The 21,841-nt window shown below is 45.7% G+C and overlaps 1 pseudogene across 1 annotated transcript in view; it reads left to right on the forward strand.

Moving 5' to 3' along the window:
- Nucleotides 1–21,841, forward strand: part of LOC106579704 (uncharacterized protein C8orf34 homolog) — a 154,499-nt pseudogene that overhangs the window by 90,392 nt on the left and 42,266 nt on the right. The window contains exons 9-10 of the transcript XR_014381715.1: nucleotides 14,780–14,955; nucleotides 15,295–15,368. The product of XR_014381715.1 is annotated as an uncharacterized protein C8orf34 homolog (transcript). The remainder of the gene's footprint in view (nucleotides 1–14,779; nucleotides 14,956–15,294; nucleotides 15,369–21,841) is intronic.

A 21,841-nucleotide genomic window follows, 5' to 3' on the forward strand; every position in this document is an offset into this window, starting at 1 on the left:
TGACTGGGGAACGTCGCTGGAGGCTCCGGACCGGGGGACTTCGCTGTAGGCTCCATGCCATGGATCATCACTACAGGCTCCGGGCCATGGATCATCACTGGAGGCTTCTTGCCATGGAACATCCCTACAGGCTCCGGGCCATGGATCATTACTGGAGGCTTCGTGCCATGGATCATCACTGGAGGTGTCACAAAATCCTTCGTTGTGTTGCAGGGAAGACCAAAATGCAGCGGAGTTGTGGATACTCATATTTTAATTAACAAAAAAAGAGTAAAGCATCCACTTGACAAAACAATAAATGATACCCACAACACTAAACAGTTTTGCAGGCTCACCAACGCAGTGCAAAAACAACCACCCCCAAACCCCAGTGACAAACAACTCCTACATATATGACTCCCAATCAGGAACAACGATTCCCAGCTGTTCCTGATCAGGAGTCACAAGACACACACAAGACTGCCACGTCCTGACCCCCAAACTACTACACCAGCTCCATCTGCTGGTCAGGACGTGACAGGAGGCTTCTTTCGTGGAGCTGGAACAGGTCTCACCGGACTGGGGAGATGCACTGGTGACACAGTGCGCCGAACTGGCGCGGGATATACTGGGCCGTGGAGGCGCACTGGAGGACTGGAGCGTATGGCTGGCACAACCCGTCTTTGCTTAATGCTCAACCCAGCTCGACAACTGCAGGGCGCGGGCACAGATCGCACTGGCCTGTGAGTGCGCACTGGCAACACAGTGCGCATCACCGCATAACACGGTGCTTGCCTCGTCACTCGCTCCCCATGGTAAGCACGGGGAGTTGGCTCAGGTCTCCACCCTGACTCTGCCAAACTCCCCGTGTGCCCCCCCCCCCCCCCCCAATTTGTTTTCGGGGATGCCTCTCATGCTTCCCTTGATGTTGGTTCTCCCCGGTCCAGCTCGTCTTCCCAGTAAGCGCACGCTGCTTGGCTTTCTTGTGGTTGGATCTTCTGTCACGATCGCTATCTTCGAACTCCCTGTCATAGATCAGCCAAGGCGCAGCGTGCCGGTAATTCCACATACTTTATTGAAGGAAAACCGAACAAAACAATAAAAAGGTAAAACAGAAAGAAACGTGACGTTCTGGGGCTGCTCAAAGGCAGCTGCACAAAAACAAGATCCCACAACTCAAGGAGGGAAAAAGGGCTGCCTAAGTATGGTTCCCAATCAGAGACAACGATAGACAGCTGCCTCTGATTGGAAACCACACTCAGCCAAAGCAAATAAACAGAAAAACTAGATTGCCCACCCCACATCACACCCTGACATAACCAAACTAGAGGAAAATAAACGTCTCTAAGGTCAGGTCGTAAATACCTGGCCCTAACCTGTCCTTTACTCTTTACTCTGAATACCTGGCCCTAACCTGTCCTTTACTCTGATTACCTGGCCCTAACCTGTCCTTTACTCTTTACTCTGAATACCTGGCCCTAACCTGTCCTTTACTCATTACTCTGAATACCTGGCCCTAACCTGCCCTTTACTCTTTACTCTGAATACCTGGCCCTAACCTGTCCTTTACTCAGAATACCTGGCCCTAACATGTCCTTTACTCTTTACTCTGAATACCTGGCCCTAACCTGTCATTTACTCATTACTCTGAATACCTGGCCCTAACCTGTCCTTTACTCTTTACTCTGAATACCTGGCCCTAACCTGTCCTTTACTCATTACTCTGAATACCTGGCCCTAACCTGCCCTTTACTCTTTACTCTGAATACCTGGCCCTAACCTGTCCTTTACTCTGAATACCTGGCCCTAACCTGTCCTTTACTCTTTACTCTGAATACCTGGCCTGAACCTGTCCTTTACTCCTTACTCTGTATCCCTGGCCCTAACCTGTCCTTTACTCTTTACTCTGAATACCTGGCCCTAACCTGTCCTTTACTCTGAATACCTGGCCCTAACCTGTCCTTTACTCTTTACTCTGAATACCTGGCCCTAACCTGTCCTTTACTCTGAATACCTGGCCCTAATCTGTCCTTTAATCCGAATACCTGGCCTAACCTGTCCTTTACTCTGAATACCTTGTCCTTACCTGTCCTTTACCTCAGCCACCTAGCACTTACATGTCCTTTACCTTGAAAACTTCACTCCACCTGTCCTTTACACTGGCCACCTCGCCCTTACCTGTCCTTCACCCTGACCACCTCAGCCTTACCTGTCCTTTTCCCTGACTACCTGTCATTTACCTTTACCCTGAAGCCCTGGCCCTTACATGATCTTTACCCTGAACACCTAACCCTTACCTGTCCTTTACCCTGACCACCTCGCCCTTACCTGTCCGTCTGTCTAACCATCTGTCTGTTTGTCTGTCTGACTGTTTGACTGACTGTCTGTCTTGATGGCTGGCTTGTTGTCTGTTTTTCCGTTTGTCTGTCTGTCTGCTCTATAACTTGGTAGCTCCATTTACACAGAGTGGGACAGGTTAAACACTGCTCTACTGTCTATTCAGCATGTACTTATCTGAGAGGAGAGGAGTATAGTCCCTCAGTATTTATCTGAGAGGGGTATAGTCCCTCAGTATTTATCTGAGAGGAGAGGGGTATATTCCCTCAGTATTTATCTGGGAGGAGAGGGGTATAGTCCCTCAGTATTTATCTGAGAGGGGTATAGTCCATCAGTATTTATCTGAGAGGAGAGGGGTATAGTCCATCAGTATTTATCTGAGAGGGGTATAGTCCATCAGTATTTATCTGAGAGGAGAGGGGTATAGTCCCTCAGTATTTATCTGAGAGGGGTATAGTCCCTCAGTATTTATCTGAGAGGAGAGGGGTATAGTCCATCAGTATTTATCTGAGAGGGGTATAGTCCCTCAGTATTTATCTGAGAGGGGTATAGTCCCTCAGTATTTATCTGAGAGGGGTATAGTCCCTCAGTATTTATCTGAGAGGGGTATAGTCCATCAGTATTTATCTGAGAGGGGTATAGTCCCTCAGTATTTATCTGAGAGGGGTATAGTCCCTCAGTATTTATCTGAGAGGGGTATAGTCCCTCAGTATTTATCTGAGAGGGGTATAGTCCCTCAGTATTTATCTGAGAGGAGAGGGGTATAGTCCCTCAGTATTTATCTGAGAGGAGAGGGGTATAGTCCCTCAGTATTTATCTGAGAGGAGAGGGGTATAGTCCCTCAGTATTTATCTGAGAGGAGAGGGGTATAGTCCATCAGTATTTATCTGAGAGGGGTATAGTCCATCAGTATTTATCTGAGAGGAGAGGGGTATAGTCCCTCAGTATTTATCTGAGAGGGGTATAGTCCCTCAGTATTTATCTGAGAGGAGAGGGGTATAGTCCATCAGTATTTATCTGAGAGGGGTATAGTCCCTCAGTATTTATCTGAGAGGGGTATAGTCCCTCAGTATTTATCTGAGAGGGGTATAGTCCCTCAGTATTTATCTGAGAGGGGTATAGTCCATCAGTATTTATCTGAGAGGGGTATAGTCCCTCAGTATTTATCTGAGAGGGGTATAGTCCCTCAGTATTTATCTGAGAGGGGTATAGTCCCTCAGTATTTATCTGAGAGGGGTATAGTCCCTCAGTATTTATCTGAGAGGAGAGGGGTATAGTCCATCAGTATTTATCTGGGAGGAGAGGGGTATAGTCCCTCAGTATTTATCTGAGAGGGGTATAGTCCCTCAGTATTTATCTGAGAGGATAGGGGTATAGTCCATCAGTATTTATCTGGGAGGAGAGGGGTATATTCCCTCAGTATTTATCTGAGAGGGGTATAGTCCATCAGTATTTATCTGAGAGGAGAGGGGTATAGTCCCTCAGTATTTATCTGAGAGGGGTATAGTCCCTCAGTATTTATCTGAGAGGAGAGGGGTATAGTCCATCAGTATTTATCTGGGAGGAGAGGGGTATATTCCCTCAGTATTTATCTGAGAGGGGTATAGTCCATCAGTATTTATCTGAGAGGAGAGGGGTATAGTCCCTCAGTATTTATCTGAGAGGGGTATAGTCCCTCAGTATTTATCTGAGAGGGGTATAGTCCCTCAGTATTTATCTGAGAGGGGTATAGTCCATCAGTATTTATCTGAGAGTGGTATAGTCCATCAGTATTTATCTGGGAGGAGAGGGGTATAGTCCCTCAGTATTTATCTGAGAGTGGTATAGTCCATCAGTATTTATCTGAGAGGGGTATATTCCCTCAGTATTTATCTGAGAGGGGTATAGTCCATCAGTATTTATCTGAGAGGGGTATAGTCCCTCAGTATTTATCTGAGAGGAGAGGGATATATTCCCTCAGTATTTATCTGAGAGGAGAGGGGTATATTCCCTCAGTATTTATCTGAGAGGAGAGGGGTATAGTCCCTCAGTATTTATCTGAGAGGAGAGGGGTATATTCCCTCAGTATTTATCTGAGAGGAGAGGGGTATAGTCCATCAGTATTTATCTGAGAGGGGTATAGTCCCTCAGTATTTATCTGAGAGGAGAGGGGTATAGTCCCTCAGTATTTATCTGAGAGGAGAGGGGTATAGTCCCTCAGTATTTATCTGAGAGGGGTATAGTCCCTCAGTATTTATCTGAGAGGGGTATAGTCCATCAGTATTTATCTGAGAGGGGTATAGTCCCTCAGTATTTATCTGAGAGGGGTATAGTCCCTCAGTACTTATCTGAGAGGAGAGGGATATAGTCCCTCAGTATTTATCTGAGAGGAGAGGGGTATAGTCCCTCAGTATTTATCTGAGAGGAGAGGGGTATAGTCCCTCAGTATTTATCTGAGAGGAGAGGGGTATAGTCCCTCAGTATTTATCTGAGAGGGGTATAGTCCCTCAGTATTTATCTGAGAGGGGTATAGTCGATCAGTATTTATCTGAGAGGGGTATAGTCCCTCAGTATTTATCTGAGAGGAGAGGGGTATAGTCCATCAGTATTTATCTGAGAGGAGAGGGGTATAGTCCCTCAGTATTTATCTGAGAGGAGAGGGGTATATTCCCTCAGTATTTATCTGAGAGGAGAGGGGTATAGTCCCTCAGTATTTATCTGAGAGGGGTATAGTCCCTCAGTATTTATCTGAGAGGAGAGGGGTATATTCCCTCAGTATTTATCTGAGAGGGGTATAGTCCCTCAGTATTTATCTGAGAGGAGAGGGGTATAGTCCCTCAGTATTTATCTGAGAGGAGAGGGGTATAGTCCCTCAGTATTTATCTGAGAGGGGTATATTCCCTCAGTATTTATCTGAGAGGAGAGGGGTATAGTCCATCAGTATTTATCTGAGAGGAGAGGGGTATAGTCCCTCAGTATTTATCTGAGAGGAGAGGGGTATAGTCCCTCAGTATTAATCTGAGAGGAGAGGGGTATAGTCCATAAGTATTTATCTGAGAGGGGTATAGTCCCTCAGTATTTATCTGAGAGGGGTATAGTCCCTCAGTATTTATCTGAGAGGGGTATAGTCCATCAGTATTTATCTGAGAGGGGTATAGTCCCTCATTATTTATCTGAGAGGAGAGGGGTATAGTCCCTCAGTATTTATCTGAGAGGAGAGGTGTATATTCCCTCAGTATTTATCTGAGAGGGGTATAGTCCCTCAGTATTTATCTGAGAGGGGTATAGTCCCTCAGTATTTATCTGAGAGGAGAGGGGTATATTCCCTCAGTATTTATCTGAGAGGGGTATATTCCCTCAGTATTTATCTGAGAGGGGTATAGTCCATCAGTATTTATCTGAGAGGGGTATAGTCCCTCAGTATTTATCTGAGAGGGGTATAGTCCCTCAGTATTTATCTGAGAGGAGAGGGGTATAGTCCCTCAGTATTTATCTGAGAGGAGAGGGGTATAGTCCCTCAGTATTTATCTGAGAGGGGTATATTCCCTCAGTATTTATCTGAGAGGAGAGGGGTATAGTCCCTCAGTATTTATCTGAGAGGAGAGGGGTATAGTCCCTCAGTATTTATCTGAGAGGGGTATAGTCCATCAGTATTTATCTGAGAGGGGTATATTCCCTCAGTATTTATCTGAGAGGGGTATAGTCCCTCAGTATTTATCTGAGAGGGGTATATTCCCTCAGTATTTATCTGAGAGGAGAGGGGTATAGTCCATCAATATTTATCTGAGAGGGGTATAGTCCCTCAGTATTTATCTGAGAGGATAGGGGTATAGTCCCTCAGTATTTATCTGAGAGGGGTATAGTCCATAAGTATTTATCTGAGAGGGGTATAGTCCATAAGTATTTATCTGAGAGGGGTATAGTCCATCAGTATTTATCTGAGAGGGGTATAGTCCCTCAGTATTTATCTGAGAGGGGTATAGTCCCTCAGTATTTATCTGAGAGGGGTATAGTCCATCAGTATTTATCTGAGAGGAGAGGGGTATAGTCCATCAGTATTTATCTGAGAGGAGAGGGGTATAGTCCCTCAGTATTTATCTGAGAGGAGAGGGGTATAGTCCCTCAGTATTTATCTGAGAGGAGAGGGGTATAGTCCCTCAGTATTTATCTGAGAGGAGAGGGGTATAGTCCCTCAGTATTTATCTGAGAGGAGAGGGGTATAGTCCCTCAATATTTATCTGAGAGGAGAGGGGTATAGTCCATCAGTATTTATCTGAGAGGAGAGGGGTATAGTCCCTCAGTATTTATCTGAGAGGGGTATAGTCCATCAGTATTTATCTGAGAGGGGTATAGTCCCTCAGTACTTATCTGAGAGGGGTATAGTCCCTCAGTATTTATCTGAGAGGAGAGGGGTATAGTCCCTCAGTATTTATCTGAGAGGGGTATAGTCCCTCAGTATTTATCTAAGAGGAGAGGGGTATAGTCCATCAGTATTTATCTGAGAGGAGAGGGGTATAGTCCATCAGTATTTATCTGAGAGGAGAGGGGTATAGTCCCTCAGTATTTATCTGAGAGGGGTATATTCCCTCAGTATTTATCTGAGAGGGGTATAGTCCATAAGTATTTATCTGAGAGGAGAGGGGTATAGTCCCTCAGTATTTATCTGAGAGGAGAGGGGTATAGTCCCTCAGTATTTATCTGAGAGGGGTATATTCCCTCAGTATTTATCTGAGAGGGGTATAGTCCATAAGTATTTATCTGAGAGGGGTATAGTCCATCAGTATTTATCTGAGAGGAGAGGGGTATAGTCCCTCAGTATTTATCTGAGAGGAGAGGAGTATATTCCCTCAGTATTTATCTGAGAGGAGAGGGGTATAGTCCCTCAGTATTTATCTGAGAGGGGTATAGTCCCTCAGTATTTATCTGAGAGGGGTATATTCCCTCAGTATTTATCTGAGAGGGGTATAGTCCATAAGTATTTATCTGAGAGGGGTATAGTCCATCAGTATTTATCTGAGAGGGGTATATTCCCTCAGTATTTATCTGAGAGGGGTATAGTCCATAAGTATTTATCTGAGAGGGGTATAGTCCATCAGTATTTATCTGAGAGGGGTATAGTCCCTCAGTATTTATCTGAGAGGAGAGGGGTATAGTCCCTCAGTATTTATCTGAGAGGGGAGGGGTATAGTCCCTCAGTATTTATCTGAGAGGGGTATAGTCCCTCAGTATTTATCTGAGAGGAGAGGGGTATAGTCCCTCAGTATTTATCTGAGAGGAGAGGGGTATAGTCCCTCAGTATTTATCTGAGAGGGGTATAGTCCCTCAGTATTTATCTGAGAGGAGAGGGGTATAGTCCCTCAGTATTTATCTGAGAGGAGAGGGGTATAGTCCCTCAGTACTTATCTGAGAGGAGAGGGGTATAGTCCATAAGTATTTATCTGAGAGGGGTATAGTCCATCAGTATTTATCTGAGAGGGGTATAGTCCCTCAGTATTTATCTGAGAGGGGTATAGTCCCTCAGTATTTATCTGAGAGGAGAGGGGAATGATCCCTCATGCTTTTCTGACTTTCTGCAGTGTCCACAGTTCCAGTCAAATCAGCCTCCTAGATTAGTTATGATCCTTCCTCTGCACTAACATCTCTGGGACACGTGTGGGAGAGAGACACTAGTTCACCTCTGAATGATAGTCAGTGTTTAGCCATATTTGAATTCCCTGTCACTATATTAGACAAGTAGACATACTCTATGTCTCTACAGGGCAAACCTCCCCACATATGCTAGACTTCAGGGAAGCAGGTTTATTAGTGGGATGTTGAGGTTTTTATTAAGAGGGACAGATAGATTTCACTGGCAGTAAAAAAAAAAGCTAAAACACACACTGTAAACCTTTTGTTAGAAGTGAGAGCCAACTCCTCTCCTCCTTCTCTCCATGTCTCTCCATCTGCTTCTTTTTGACCTATGACCCCTGGCTTTATAGCCTTCTGTTCACAGTCTGCTGAACACTCTCCTCATATCTCTCTCTCTCTCTCTCTCTCTCTCTCTCTCTCTCTCTCTCTCTCTCTCTCTCTCTCTCTCTCTCTCTCTCTCTCTCTCTCTCTCTCTCTCTCTCTCTCTCTCTCTCTATCTCTCTCTCTCTCTCTTGTTTATTTACAGTTCCTTCAGAAAGTATTCTTACCTCTTGACTTATGTCACATTTTGTTGTGTTACAGCCTGAATTCAAAATGGATGTAACTTTTTTTTTGAAGTCTTACCCATCATCACACAATACCCGATAATGACAAAGTGGAAACATGTTTTTAGATTTTTTTTTGTAGTTGTAGTTTGCCCCCGGTGATGCGTTGTGCAGACCGCATTACCCTCTGGAGAGCGCTATGGTTGAGGGTGGTGCATTTGCCGTACCAGGCGGTGATACAGCCGACAGGATGCTCTCGATTGTGCATTGAACATGACATACAGAAATATCTCATTTATATAAGGATTCATACCCCTGAGTGAATAATTTGTCTGTATCAGCTTTGCACATCTGGATTTGGGGAGTTTCTCCCATTTTTCCATTCAGATTTTTTCAAGTTCTGTTAAGTTAGATTGGGAGCGGCGGTGAACAGCAATCTTCAAGTCTATCCACAGATTTTCAATGTGATTCAGGTCTGAACTTTGGCTGGGCCACTCAAGGACTTTCACATTCTTGTTCTGAAGCCATTCCAGCGTTACTTTGGCTGTATGCTTGAGGTCACTGTCCTGCTGGAACGTAAATCTTCTTGTCTGGCCACTCTCCCATAAATCCCAGATTGGTGAAGTGATGTAGAGACTGTTGTCCTTCTGACAGGTTCTCCCATCTCAGCCAAGGAACTCTGTAGTTCTGTCAGAGTGGTCATTGGGTTCTTGGTCACCTTCCTGACCAAGGTCCTTCCTGCCGGTAGCTCAGTTTGGCCGGACGGCCAGCTCTAGGCAGAGTCTGGGTAGTTCCATATTTGTTCAATTTCATCTCAAGGATGATCAAAGGAAATTGGTTACACCTGAGCTCAGTTCAGATTGTCATGGGGAGGTAGAGAATATTTACACAACACTTACTTAAATTAGATATTGCTGTATTTTATTTTAAATACATTTGACAAAATGTATAATAAAAATTGTCTTCACTTTGTCGTTATGGGGTATTGTGTGTAGATGGGTGAGATTTTTATTTATTTTGAATCCAGGATGTAACACAAGAAAATGTTAAATAAGTGAAGGGATATGAATACTTTCTGAAGGCACTGTGTTGTGTGATCTGTTTAGGGCCCTCCCCCCCTCCCCCCCTCCCCTCCCCTCCCCTCCCCCCCTCCCCTCCACCCCCTCCCCTCCCCTCCTCTCCTCTCCTCTCCCCTCCCATCCCCTGAACAAGGCAGTTAATCCACTGTTCCTAGGCTGTCATTGTAAATAAGAACTTGTTCTTAACAAACTTGCCTAGTTAAATAAAGGTTAAATAAACAGACCAGACAGACGGGGGAGAAAGCAGATGTCTGAGATTTTACTGAGAAGAGATACTGCACAACGCCAAAGCTAGTTTTAAATATGATACAACACCAGTGGATGTGTCACGAATGGCACCCTGTTCCCTGTATAGTGCACTACTTTGACTACAGCCGGGAAGGGACACTATAAAGGGAACAAGGTGCCATTTTGAGAAACAACCAGTCTGATCCAGGAGCTGGCTCACTGTTGATATAAACAGATATAAACTATTGAACTTCAACATTCAGGCAGTTAACACTCCAGCAACAAACCCTCACTACCCCATCTGCCCATCTTTATATGCATCTCATGCTCATTACCAAACTGATAAGGAATGAATGAATGAAAAGAAAATGAAAGAGAAAGAGAAGAAAGCCCAGACAGTGAGGGAGAGAGAGGAGTGGATGAAGGTACGCCTGGCGTCTGACCGGTCTGATACCGTTATCTCACCCTGGCATCGAGTAGAGTCGTGCCCCCGCGTGGGCCCTATCGCGCCCAACAACCCAGAAAAATGAGCTCAACATTGGATTGAGGGAGGAACTACAGGAAATGTGTCCGAAGAGAAAACGATATATACAAGATAAGTGATAAGATCAGTTCAGGGCGGTCTTTTGAAAACAAACACGTTTTGGAATGCACTTAAGATATGCTATTCTGTTCTTTATCAGGAAGTAGGAAGATACAGAGAGACAGGGATATTATGTTCTTTATCAGGAAGTAGGAAGACAGAGAGACAGGGATATTATGTTCTTTATCAGGAAGTAGGAAGATACAGAGAGACAGGGATATTATGTTCTTTATCAGGAAGTAGGAAGATACAGAGAGACAGGGATATTATGTTCTTTATCAGGAAGTAGGAAGATACAGAGAGACAGGGATATTATGTTCTTTATCAGGAAGTAGGAAGATACAGAGAGACAGGGATATTATGTTCTTTATCAGGAAGTAGGAAGATACAGAGAGACAGGGATATTCTGTTCTTTATCAGGAAGTAGGAAGATACAGAGAGACAGGGATATTATGTTCTTTATCAGGAAGTAGGAAGATACAGAGAGACAGGGATATTATGTTCTTTATCAGGAAGTAGGAAGATACAGAGAGACAGGGATATTATGTTCTTTATCAGGAAGTAGGAAGATACAGAGAGACAGGGATATTATGTTCTTTATCAGGAAGTAGGAAGATACAGAGAGACAGGGATATTATGTTCTTTATCAGGAAGTAGGAAGATACAGAGAGACAGGGATATTATGTTCTTTATCAGGAAGTAGGAAGATACAGAGAGACAGGGATATTCTGTTCTTTATCAGGAAGTAGGAAGATACAGAGAGACAGGGGGCGTGAATAGAGAGATACTTAAAGGCTGACATTATTTTATTTTACCTGGTAAGTCGACTGAGAACACATTCTCATTTACAGCAATGACCTGGAGAATAGTTACAGGGGAGAGAGAGGAGGGGATGAATGAGCCAATTGGAAGCTGGGGATGATTAGGTGGCCATGATGGTATGAGGTGACAGATTAGGAATTTAGCCAGGACACCTGTGCTGTCCTCTTAAATGCTGCCAGGAGTAAGTTCAGGAGTAAAAAATGTGCTTAACAAGTCGCATAATAAGTTGCATGGACTCAATCTGTGTTCAATAATAGTGTATAACATGATTTTTGAATGACTACCTCATCTCTGTACCCCACACATACAATTATCTGTGAGGTCCCTCTGTCTAGCAGTGAATTTAAAATACAGATTCAACCACAAAGACCATGGGGGGTTTTCCAATGACTCGCAAAGAAGGGCACCTATTGGTAGATGGGTAAAAAAAAAGCAGACATTAAATATCCCTTTGAGCACATTGAGGTGAAGTTATTAATTATACTTTGTGTATCAATATATCCAGTCACAACAAAGACACAGGTGTCCTTCCTAAACCATTTGTCGCAGAGGACGGACACCGCTCAGGAAGGAGGATTACCGCGTTCACCATGAGGACAATGGTGACTTTAAAACAGTCACAAAGTTTAATCCTCGTTCAGTCTGCTGTCTATCAGACACTGGGAGATGAATTCACCCTTTCAGCAGGGTAATAACCTAAAACACAAGGCCAAATCTATATTGGAGTTCATTACCAAGAATACAGTGAATGTTCCTGAGTGGCTGAGTTACAGTTTTGACTTAAATCTACTTGTAAATCTATGGCAAGACCTGATAATGGTTGTCTAGCAATGATCAACAACCAACTTGACAGAGCTTGAAGAATTTTTTTCAAGAATATGGGGCACAATCCAGGTGTGGAAAGTTCTGAGAGACTTACCCAGAATGATTCACAACTGTAATCGCTGCCAAAGGTCAATATCAATAAATGGAACACTCGTTCAGGAAGTTCTGCCGATTGGCTGAGCTGAACACCTTCACAGCCACCTGTCGCTCGTCCAACGATGTATTTACTCAGGGCTGTAAATATTTAAAATCAGGTTTTCACTTTATCATGAGGGCAGGGTATTGTGTGGAGATGGGTGAGAATAGTTTTTTAATCCATTTTGAATTCACGTTGTAAACCAACACATTTTGGAGTAAGTCAAGGGGTACGAAGACTTTCTGTATATCTAATATTTCTTTATTTTGTTTTATCAGTAGAAAGTTGTGCTTGTGTCAGATCAGAAATACCTTATTTACATAAGTATTCAGACCCTTTGCTATGAGACTCAGAACTGAGCTCAGGGCCATCCTGTTTCGTTTGAGATGTTTTCTACAACTTGATTGGAGTCCACCTGTGGTAAATTCAATTGATTGGACTTGATTTGGAAAAGGCACACACCTGTCTATATAAGGTCCCACAGTTGACAGTGCATGTCAGAGCCAAAACCAAGCCATGAGGTCAAAGGAATTGTCCGAAGAGCTCTGAGACAGGATTGTGTCGAGGCAAAGATCTGGGGAAGGGTACCAAAACATTTCTGCAGCATTGAAGGTCCCCAAGAACACAGTGGCCTCCATCATTCTTAGATGGAAGAAGTTTGGAACCACCAAGACTCTTGCTAGAGCTGGCCGCATAGCCAAACTGAGCAATTGGGGTGGCAGGTAGTCTAGTGGTTAGAGTGTTGGGCCAGTAACCGAAAAAAGGTTGCTAGATCAAATCCCTGAGCTGACAAGGTAAAAATCTGTTGTTCTGCCCCTGAACAAGGCCCACTGTTCCTAGGCCGTCATTGTAAATAAGAATGTGTTCTTATCTGACTTGCCTAGTTAAATAAAGGTACAATAAAAAAATAAAAAAATTAAATTGGGGGAGAAGGACCTTGGTCAGGGAGGTGAGCTCTGTGGAGATGAGAGAACCTTCCAGAAGGACAACCATCTCTGCCGCACTCCACCAATCAGGCCTTTATGGTAGAGTGGCCAGATGGAAGCCACTCCTCAGTGGAGTTTGTCAAAAGGTACCTTAAGGACTCTCAGACCATGAGAAACAGAATTCTCTGTTCTGATGAAAGCAAGATTGAACTCTTTGGCCTGAATGCCAAGAGTCACGTCTGGAGGAAACCTGGCACCATCCCTACGATGAATCATGGTGGTGGCAGCATCATGCTGTGGGGATGTTTTTCAGCGGCAGGGACTGGGAGACTAGTCAGGATCGAGGGAAAGATGAACGGAGCAAAGTACAGAGAGATTCTTGATGAAAACCTGCTCCAGAGTGCTCAGGACCTCAGACTGGGGTGAAGTTTCACCTTCCAACAGGACAATGACCCTAAGCACACAGGCAAGACATCTAATATCTCTGGAGAGAGGTTGAGAGGATCTGAAGAAAACAATGGAAGAAACTCCCCAAATACAGGTGTGCCAAGCTTGAGTGTCATACCCAAGAAGACTTGAGGCTGTAATCGTTGTCAAAGCTGCTTCAACAAAGTACTGAGTAAAGGGTCTGAATACTTATGTAAATGTGATATGTTTTTAAAAAAAAATTCACATGTCTAAAAAACTGTTTTTGCTTTGTCATTATGGGGTGTTGTGATGTCATTATGAGGTGTTGTGATGTCATTGTGGGGTATTGTGATGTCATTATGGGGTATTGTGATGTCATTATGGGGTATTGTGATGTCATTATTGGGTATTGTGTGTAGATTGATGAGGGAAAAAACTATTTAATCCAGTTTACAATAAGGCTGTAACGTAACAATGTGGAAAAAGTCAAGGGGTCTGAATACTTTCTAAATGTGTATATATATATATATATATACTGAACAAAAATATAAATATAAACGCAACATGTAGAGTGTTTTTCCCATGTTTCCTGAGATTAAATAAAAGATCCCAGAAATGTTTTATGTGCACGAAAAGCTTATTTCTCAAAAATTGTGTTTACATCCCTGTTAGTGAGCATTTCTGCTTTACCAAGATAATCCATCCACCTGACAGGTGTTGCATATCAAGGAGCTGATTAAACAGCATGATCATTACACAGGTGCGCCTTGTGCTCGGGGCAATAAAAAGCCACTCTAAAATGTGCAGTTTTCTCACACAACACAACGCCACAGATGTCTCAAGTTTTGATGGAGCATGTAATTGGCATGCTGACTGCAGGAATGTCCACCAGAACTGTTGCCAGAGAATTTAATGTTAATGGCTCTACCATAAGCCGCCTCCAACGTCATTTTAGAGAATTTGGCAGTACGTCCAACCGGGCCTCACAACCGCAGACTAAGTTTAACCAGCTCAGGACCTCCACATCCAGCTTCTTCAACTGTGGGATTGTCTGAGGAAGGACCGGTGGGTTGCTGAGGAGTATTTCTGTCTGTAATATTGTCTGAAACACTGCAGTTGTTGGGTGCGTTACCGGTGCAATTGTGCACATCTGAGAGCTAGCGATTTTGTTTAGTGTGTGTCTTTTTGTTTTAAGCTCAGGGTTGTGACGTGTGAAGTGTGATGATTTGTGTGAGTCGTCTTGACATGTGATTCAGCCTGTAGTTGTTGAGTATGTATACCTACGTTGTGTTGTATCTCTACAGTCTGTCAGATGCCAGTAGACCAGCAGAGGAGCACCATGGTCCCCCCCAGCATGGACCACAGCATATCCCCACTCACGGACCCCCCAATCCCCTTCACCTCTTCCCAGAACATACTGCTGTGAACATGCCAGATGGACATGGAGTCCCCCATCGCCTACAAGCTGTGCCTGTCTCCTGTGAGTAAAACAATTCACATATCCTGAAAAGTGTCACCTTGTAGCTAGTGAACTCAGATAGCATACATACACATACATACACTCTATCGAGTGCCAGGTGAGGTGTATATTGACTGTGTATCTCCTCCTACACTGTTGAGGTCCAGTGTGGCCCCATGTGGCTCAGGATGTAGACCATGGCACTTGCAACACCAGGGTTGTGGGTTTGATTCCCACGGGGGGGGTACCAGTATGAAAATGTATGCACTCACTACTGTCTGGATAAGTGCGTCTGCTGAATGACAAATGTGTTGTGGCATTGCTCTTCCTCTTTCTGTGTGTGGTTGTCATTTGGAGTAGGCCCCTTGCCTGGGATGGACACAGCCCTGGTACGAGATCAAGAATGTGAATCTGCGTCCCAGATGTTTGTCCAAGTAAGTGTCTGCACTTGTTTCCCTCCATCTGTTCTTCCCACTATCCATCACCAAGCAATCCAGCTCACTTTACTTACAAAATTACAGAAAATGATGTCATGGCTTTAGAAGCTTCTGATAGGCTAATTTATATAATTTGAGTCAATTGCAGGTGTACCTGTGGATGTATTTCAAGGCCTACCTTCAAACTCAGTGCCTCTTTGCTTGACATCATGGGAAAATCTAAAGAAATCAGCCAAGACATCAGAAAAAAATTGTAGACCTCCACAAGTCTGGTTCATCCTTGGGAGCAATTTCCAAACGCCTGAAGGTACCACGTTCATCTGCACAAACAATAGTACGCAAGTATAAACACCATGGGACCACGCAGCCGTCATACCGCTTAGGAAGGAGACGCGTTGTGTGTCCTAGAGATGAACGTACTTTGGTGCGAAAAGTGCAAATCAATCCCAGAACAACAGCAAAAGACCTTGTGAAGATGCTGGAGGAAACAGGTACAAAAGTATTTATATCCACAGTAAAACGAGTCCTATATTGACATAACCTGAAAGGCTGCTCAGCAAGTAAGAAGCCACTGCTCCAAAACTGCCATAACTTCTCAGGGCTGCGTGGGACGCTACCGTCCCACCCACGGTTCACACTATTCAACAGCCAGTGAAAAATCAGAGCGCCAAATTCAAAACAACAAAATGTCATAATTCAAAGTTCTCAAACATACAACTATTTTACACCATTTTAAAGATAAACCTCTCCTTAATCCAACCATATTGTCCGATTTCAAAAAGGCTTTACGGTGAAAGTTATGTTAGGACAGTGCCAACACAAGAAAAACCACACAGCCATTTTCCAAGCAGGAGAGGCGTCACAAAAACCAGAAATACAGCTAACATTAAGCTCTAACCTTTGACGATCTTCATCAGATGACACTCCTAGGACTCAATGTTACACAATACATGTATGTTTTGTTCGATAAAGTTCATATTTATATCCAAAAACCCCATTTTACATTGGCGCATGATGTTAAGAAAATATTTTTCCTCCAAAACTTCCGGTGAATGAACATAACAATTTACAAAAATACTCATCCTAAACGGTGATAAAATATTAAACTGTTATTCCAAAAATTATAGACAAACATCTCCTGAATGCAACCGCTGTGACAGATTTCAAAAAAGCTTCACGGGGAAAACACACTTTGCAATAATCTGAGTACGGCGCTCAGAAAAATACAACAGGCAATACAGATACCCGCCATTTTGGAGTCATCTAAAATCATAAATAGCATTATAAATATTCACTTACCTTTGATGATCTTCATCAGAAGGCACTTCCAGGAATCCCAGGTCCACAATAAATGTTGTTTTGTTCAATAAAGTCCATCATTTATGTCCAAATACCTCCTTCTTGTTCAGTAAGCTACTCCAAATGTAGGAAGCACGCCCAAAATTTCACGATGAAAAGTAAAAAAAAGTTATATTTACATTCGTTGAAACATGTCAAACATTGTCAAACATTGTATAGCATCAATCTTTAGGGCATTTTTAACATAAAACTTCAATAATGTTCCAACCGGACGAAAAACATTATGGAACACAGCGACCTCATCATGTGAACGTGCGCCACAAAACTCATGTCATTTTCTTAGTCACCAAATTCCCGGCCTTCTTGTTCGCTCTCTGTGTTCACCACAAAAGCCTGAAACTAGGTTCTAAAGACTGTTGACATCTTGTGGAAGCCTTAGAAAGTACAAAATGAACCCTAAGTCACTGTGTGTTAGATAAGCAATGACTTGAAAAGACTACAAGCATCAGATTTCCCACTTCCTGGTTGGATTTTTCTCAGGTTTTTGCCTGCCATATGAGTTCTGTTATACTCACAGACATCATTCAAACAGTTTTAGAAACTTCAGAGTGTTTTCTATCCAAATCTACTAATAATGTGCAAATATTTGACTCTGGGCCCGAGTATTAGGCAGTTTACTCTGGGCACATTTTTCATCCGAAATCGAAAATACTGCCCCCTATACCTTGACAGGATAAAAAAGCCAGACTACGGTTTGCAACTGCACATGGGGACAAAGATCGTACTTTTTGGAGAAATGTCCTCTGGTCTGATGAAACAAAATTAGAACTGTTTGGCCATAATGACCATTGTTATGTTTAGAGAAAAAGGGGGAGACTTGCAAGCCGAAGAACACCATCCCAACCGTGAAGCATGGGGGTGGCAGCATCATGTTGTGGGGGTGCTTTGCTGCAGGAGGGACTGGTGCACTTTACAAAATAGATGGCATCATGAGGGAGGAATATTATGTGGATATATTGAAGCAACATCTCAAGACATTAGTCAGGAAGTTAAAGCTTGGTCGCAAATGGGTCTTCAAAATGGACAATGACCCAAGCATACTTCCAAAGTTGTGGCAAAATGGCTTAAGGACAACAAAGTCAAACCCAGCTTAAACAATTTAAAGGCAATGCTGCTGTAATATTGCCTGTGTGTAGAGGAGTCAGGCGCAGGACAGCAGATGTGAGTAATAAACGTAATTTACTAAAATATTCACAAATACAACGCAAATATGCGAGCCCACAATAACGGACCGTATTACAAAACAAAACAATCACTCACTAATAAACATGGGGGAACAGAGGGTTAAATAATTAATAAGTAATTGGGGGAATGAAACCAGGTGTGTAAGACAAGGACAAAACAAATGGAAAATGAAAAGTGGATCGGCGATGGCTAGAAGGCCGGTGACGTCGAACGCCGCCCGAATAAGGAGAGGGACCGACTTCGGCGGAAGTCGTGACAGTACCCCCCTTGACGCGCGGCTCCAGCAGCGCTCCGACCTCGGAGGACGAGGCGCAGGGCGATCCGGATGGAGACTGTGGAACTCCCGCAGCAACGAAGGGTCCAAGATTTCCTCCACCGGCACCCAGCATCTCTCCTCCGGACCGTACCCCTCCCACTCCACGAGGTACTGAAGGCCCCTCGCCCAACGCCTCGAGTCCAGGATGGCTCTAACAGCATACGCCGGGGCCCCCTCGATGTCCAGAGGGGGCAGAGCAACCTCTCGCACCTCAGACTCCTGAAGTGGACCAGCCACCTCCGGCCTGAGGAGAGACACATGGAACGAGGAATTAATACGGTAATCTGGGGGAAGCTGTAACCTGTTGCATACCTCGATCAGTCTCCTCAGGACTTTGAATGGCCCCACAAACCGGGGACCCAGCATCCGGCAGGGCAGGCGGAGGGGCAGGTTTCAGGTCAAGACTCAGACCCGGTCCCCCTGTGCGAACACCGGGGCCTCACTGCGGTGGCGGTCGGCGCTCGCCTTCTGCCACCTCACGGCCCATTGCAGGTGCACATGAGCGGCGTCCCAGGTCTCCTCCGAGCGCTTAAACCATTTGTCCACCGGTACACACTGGAAGGGGGAGAGGTTAGTGGAGGAGTGGCGGAGCGAGTTCTGGGCCATCTCTGACCAGGGCACGAACGCTGCCCACTGCCCCGGCCGGTCCTGGCAATAAGACTTCAGAAACCTACCCACATTCTGGTTTACTCTCTCCACCTGCCCATTACTCTCTGGGTGAAAACCCGAGGTAAGGCTGATCGAGACCCCCAGATGTTCCATGAACGCCCTCCAGACCCTCGAAGTGAACTGGTGACCCCGATCAGGCACTATGTCCTCAGGCACCCCGTAGTGCCGGAAGACGTGTGTAAACAGAGCCTCCTCAGTTTGTAGGGCCGTAGGGAGACCGGGCAGCTGGAGGAGACGGCAGGACTTAGAGAAACGATCCACACCAACCAGGATTGTGGTGCTTCCCTGTGATGGGGGAAGATCAGTCAGGAAATCGATTGACAGGTGTGACCATGGCCGCTGTGGAACGGGTAAAAGGTGTAGCTTACCTCTGGGTAGGTGCCTAGGAGCCTTACACTGGGCGCACACCAAGCATGAGGAAACATACACCCTCACATCCTTAGCTAAAGTGGGCCACCAGTACTTCCCACTCAGACAGTGCAAAGTCCGACCGATGCCTGGATGACCAGAGGAGGGTGACGTGTGGGCCAAATAGATCAGCCGGTCACGGACAGCAGACGGAACGTATAGATGCCCACCAGGACACTGGAGTGGAACGTGCTCTGCACGCAACGCCTGATTAATATCCGCGTCCAGCTCCCACACTACCGGGGCCACCAGGCAGGAGGCCGGGAGTATGGGAGTGGGATCCATGGGCCGCTCCTCTGTGTCATACAGCCGGGACAGTGCATCTGCCTTACAGTTCTGGGAACCTGGTCTGTAAGAAAGGGTGAAAACAAAACGGGTGAAAAACATGGCCCACCTTGCCTGGCGAGGGTTCAGTCTCCTCGCCGCCCAGATGTACTCCAGATTGCGGTGGTCAGTCCAGATGAGAAAAGGGTGTTTAGCCCCCTCAAGCCAATGTCTCCACGCCTTCAAAGCCTTGACGACAGCCAACAGCTCCCGGTCCCCCACGTCATAGTTTCGCTCTGCCGGGCTGAGCTTCCTCGAGAAGAAGGAAGAGGGGCGGAGCTTCAGTGGCGTACCCGAGCGCTGAGAGAGCACGGCTCCTATTCCAGCCTCGGACGCGTCCACCTCCACTATGAATGCAAAAGAGGGATCCGGATGGGCCAGCAGAGGGAGCCCTCAGGTGACCAAAGGCCCTGTCTACCTCAACCGACCACTGCAAACGTACCGGGCCCCCCCTTCAGCAGTGAGGTAATGGGAGTCTGCCGCCTGACCAAAACCCCGGGTAAACCTCCGGTAGTAATTGGCAAACCCTAGAATCTGCTGCACCTCCTTTACCGTGGTGGGATTCGGCAAATTACGCACGGCTGAGATGCGGTCACTCTCCATCTCCACCCTGAGGTGGAAATGCGGTACCCTAGGAAGGAGACGGACTGTTGGAAGAACAGACATTTCTTAGCCTTGGCGTACAGGTCATGCTCCAACAGTCAACCAAGTACCTTGCGCACCAGGGACACATGCTTGGCGTGTGTAGCGGAGTATATCAGAATGTCATCTATATACACCACTACACCCTGCCTGTGCAGGTCCCTGAAAATGTTGTCTAAAAAGGCTTGGAAGACTGATGGAGCATTCATCAACCCGTACGGCATGACGAGGTACTCATAATGCCCTGAGGTCGTACTGAACGCTGTCTTCCACTCGTCTCCCTCCCGGATACGCACCAGGTTGTAAGCACTCCTGAGATCTAGTTTGGTGAAGAAGCGCGCCCCGTGCATTGACTCAATCGCCGTGGCGATAAGAGGTAGTGGGTAACTGTACCTCACAATTATCTGATTAAGACCTCGATTATCAATACACAGGCGCAGACCTCCATCCTTCTTCTTCACAAAAAAGAAACTCAAGGAGGCGGGGGAAGTGGAGGACCGAATGTACCCCTGACGCAGGGATTCGGAGACATATGTTTCCATAGCCACCGTCTCCGCCTGTGACAGGGGATACACGTGACTCCTGGGAAGTGCAGCGTCTACCAGGAGATTTATCTCACAATCCCCCCGTCGATAGGGTGGTAATTGAGTCGCCTTCTTTTTGGAGAAGGCGAGAGCCAAATCAGCATATTCGGGGGGAATGCTCATGGTGGAGACCTGGTCTGGACTTTCCATCGTAGTAGCACCTACGGAAATACCTGAACACCTCCTCGAACACTCTCGCGACAACCCCGTGAGAGCCCTCTGTAGTCATGAAACAGTGGGGTCATGACAAGCTAACCAGGGTAGGCCTAGCACCACGGGAAACGCAGGAGAGTCAATGAGAAAGAGACTGATTCTCTCCGTGTGAACCCCCTGCATCACCATGCCCAGAGGAGCAGTGGCTTCCCTAATCAACCCTGACCCTAATGGTCGACTATCTAAGGCGTGAACTGGGAAAGGTGTAGCCACAGGAATGATGGGGATCCCTAAACTATGAGCAAATAAACTGTCAATAAAATTCCCAGCCGAGCCTGAATCGACGATCGCCTTATGCTGGGAATGCGGGGAAAACTCAGGAAAAGTGATGAACAAAAACATGTGTGCAACAGAGGGCTCTGGGTGAGAATGGTGCTTTCTCACCTGGGGTGACGCCAGAGCGCCCTGCCTGTTGCCTCGATCCCCAGAGGAACCAACCCGGCACCGACCGGCAGTGTGACCTCTGCGGCCACAGATGGTGCACGAGACGGAACCTCCTCCGGTCTCCCTGAGCGCAGCACCTCCGAACTCCATGGGCATCGGATCAGTGGTGCTGGGGGATGGAACCAACAGACCCCGATCTGGACGTCCACGGGTAGCCAGCAGGTTATCAAGCCGAATGGACAGGTCCACCAGCTGGTCGAAGGTAAGGGTGGTGTCCCTGCAGGCCAACCCATGACAGACGTCCTCGCGCAAACTGCAGTGATAGTGGTCGATCAGGGCCCTGTCGTTCCATCCCGCCAGGGACCGAAAGTCCAAAGCGAACTCCT

The sequence above is a fragment of the Salmo salar genome, chromosome 19 (assembly GCF_965601325.2).
Source record: "Salmo salar chromosome 19, fSalSal1, whole genome shotgun sequence".
Lineage (NCBI taxonomy): Eukaryota > Metazoa > Chordata > Actinopteri > Salmoniformes > Salmonidae > Salmo > Salmo salar.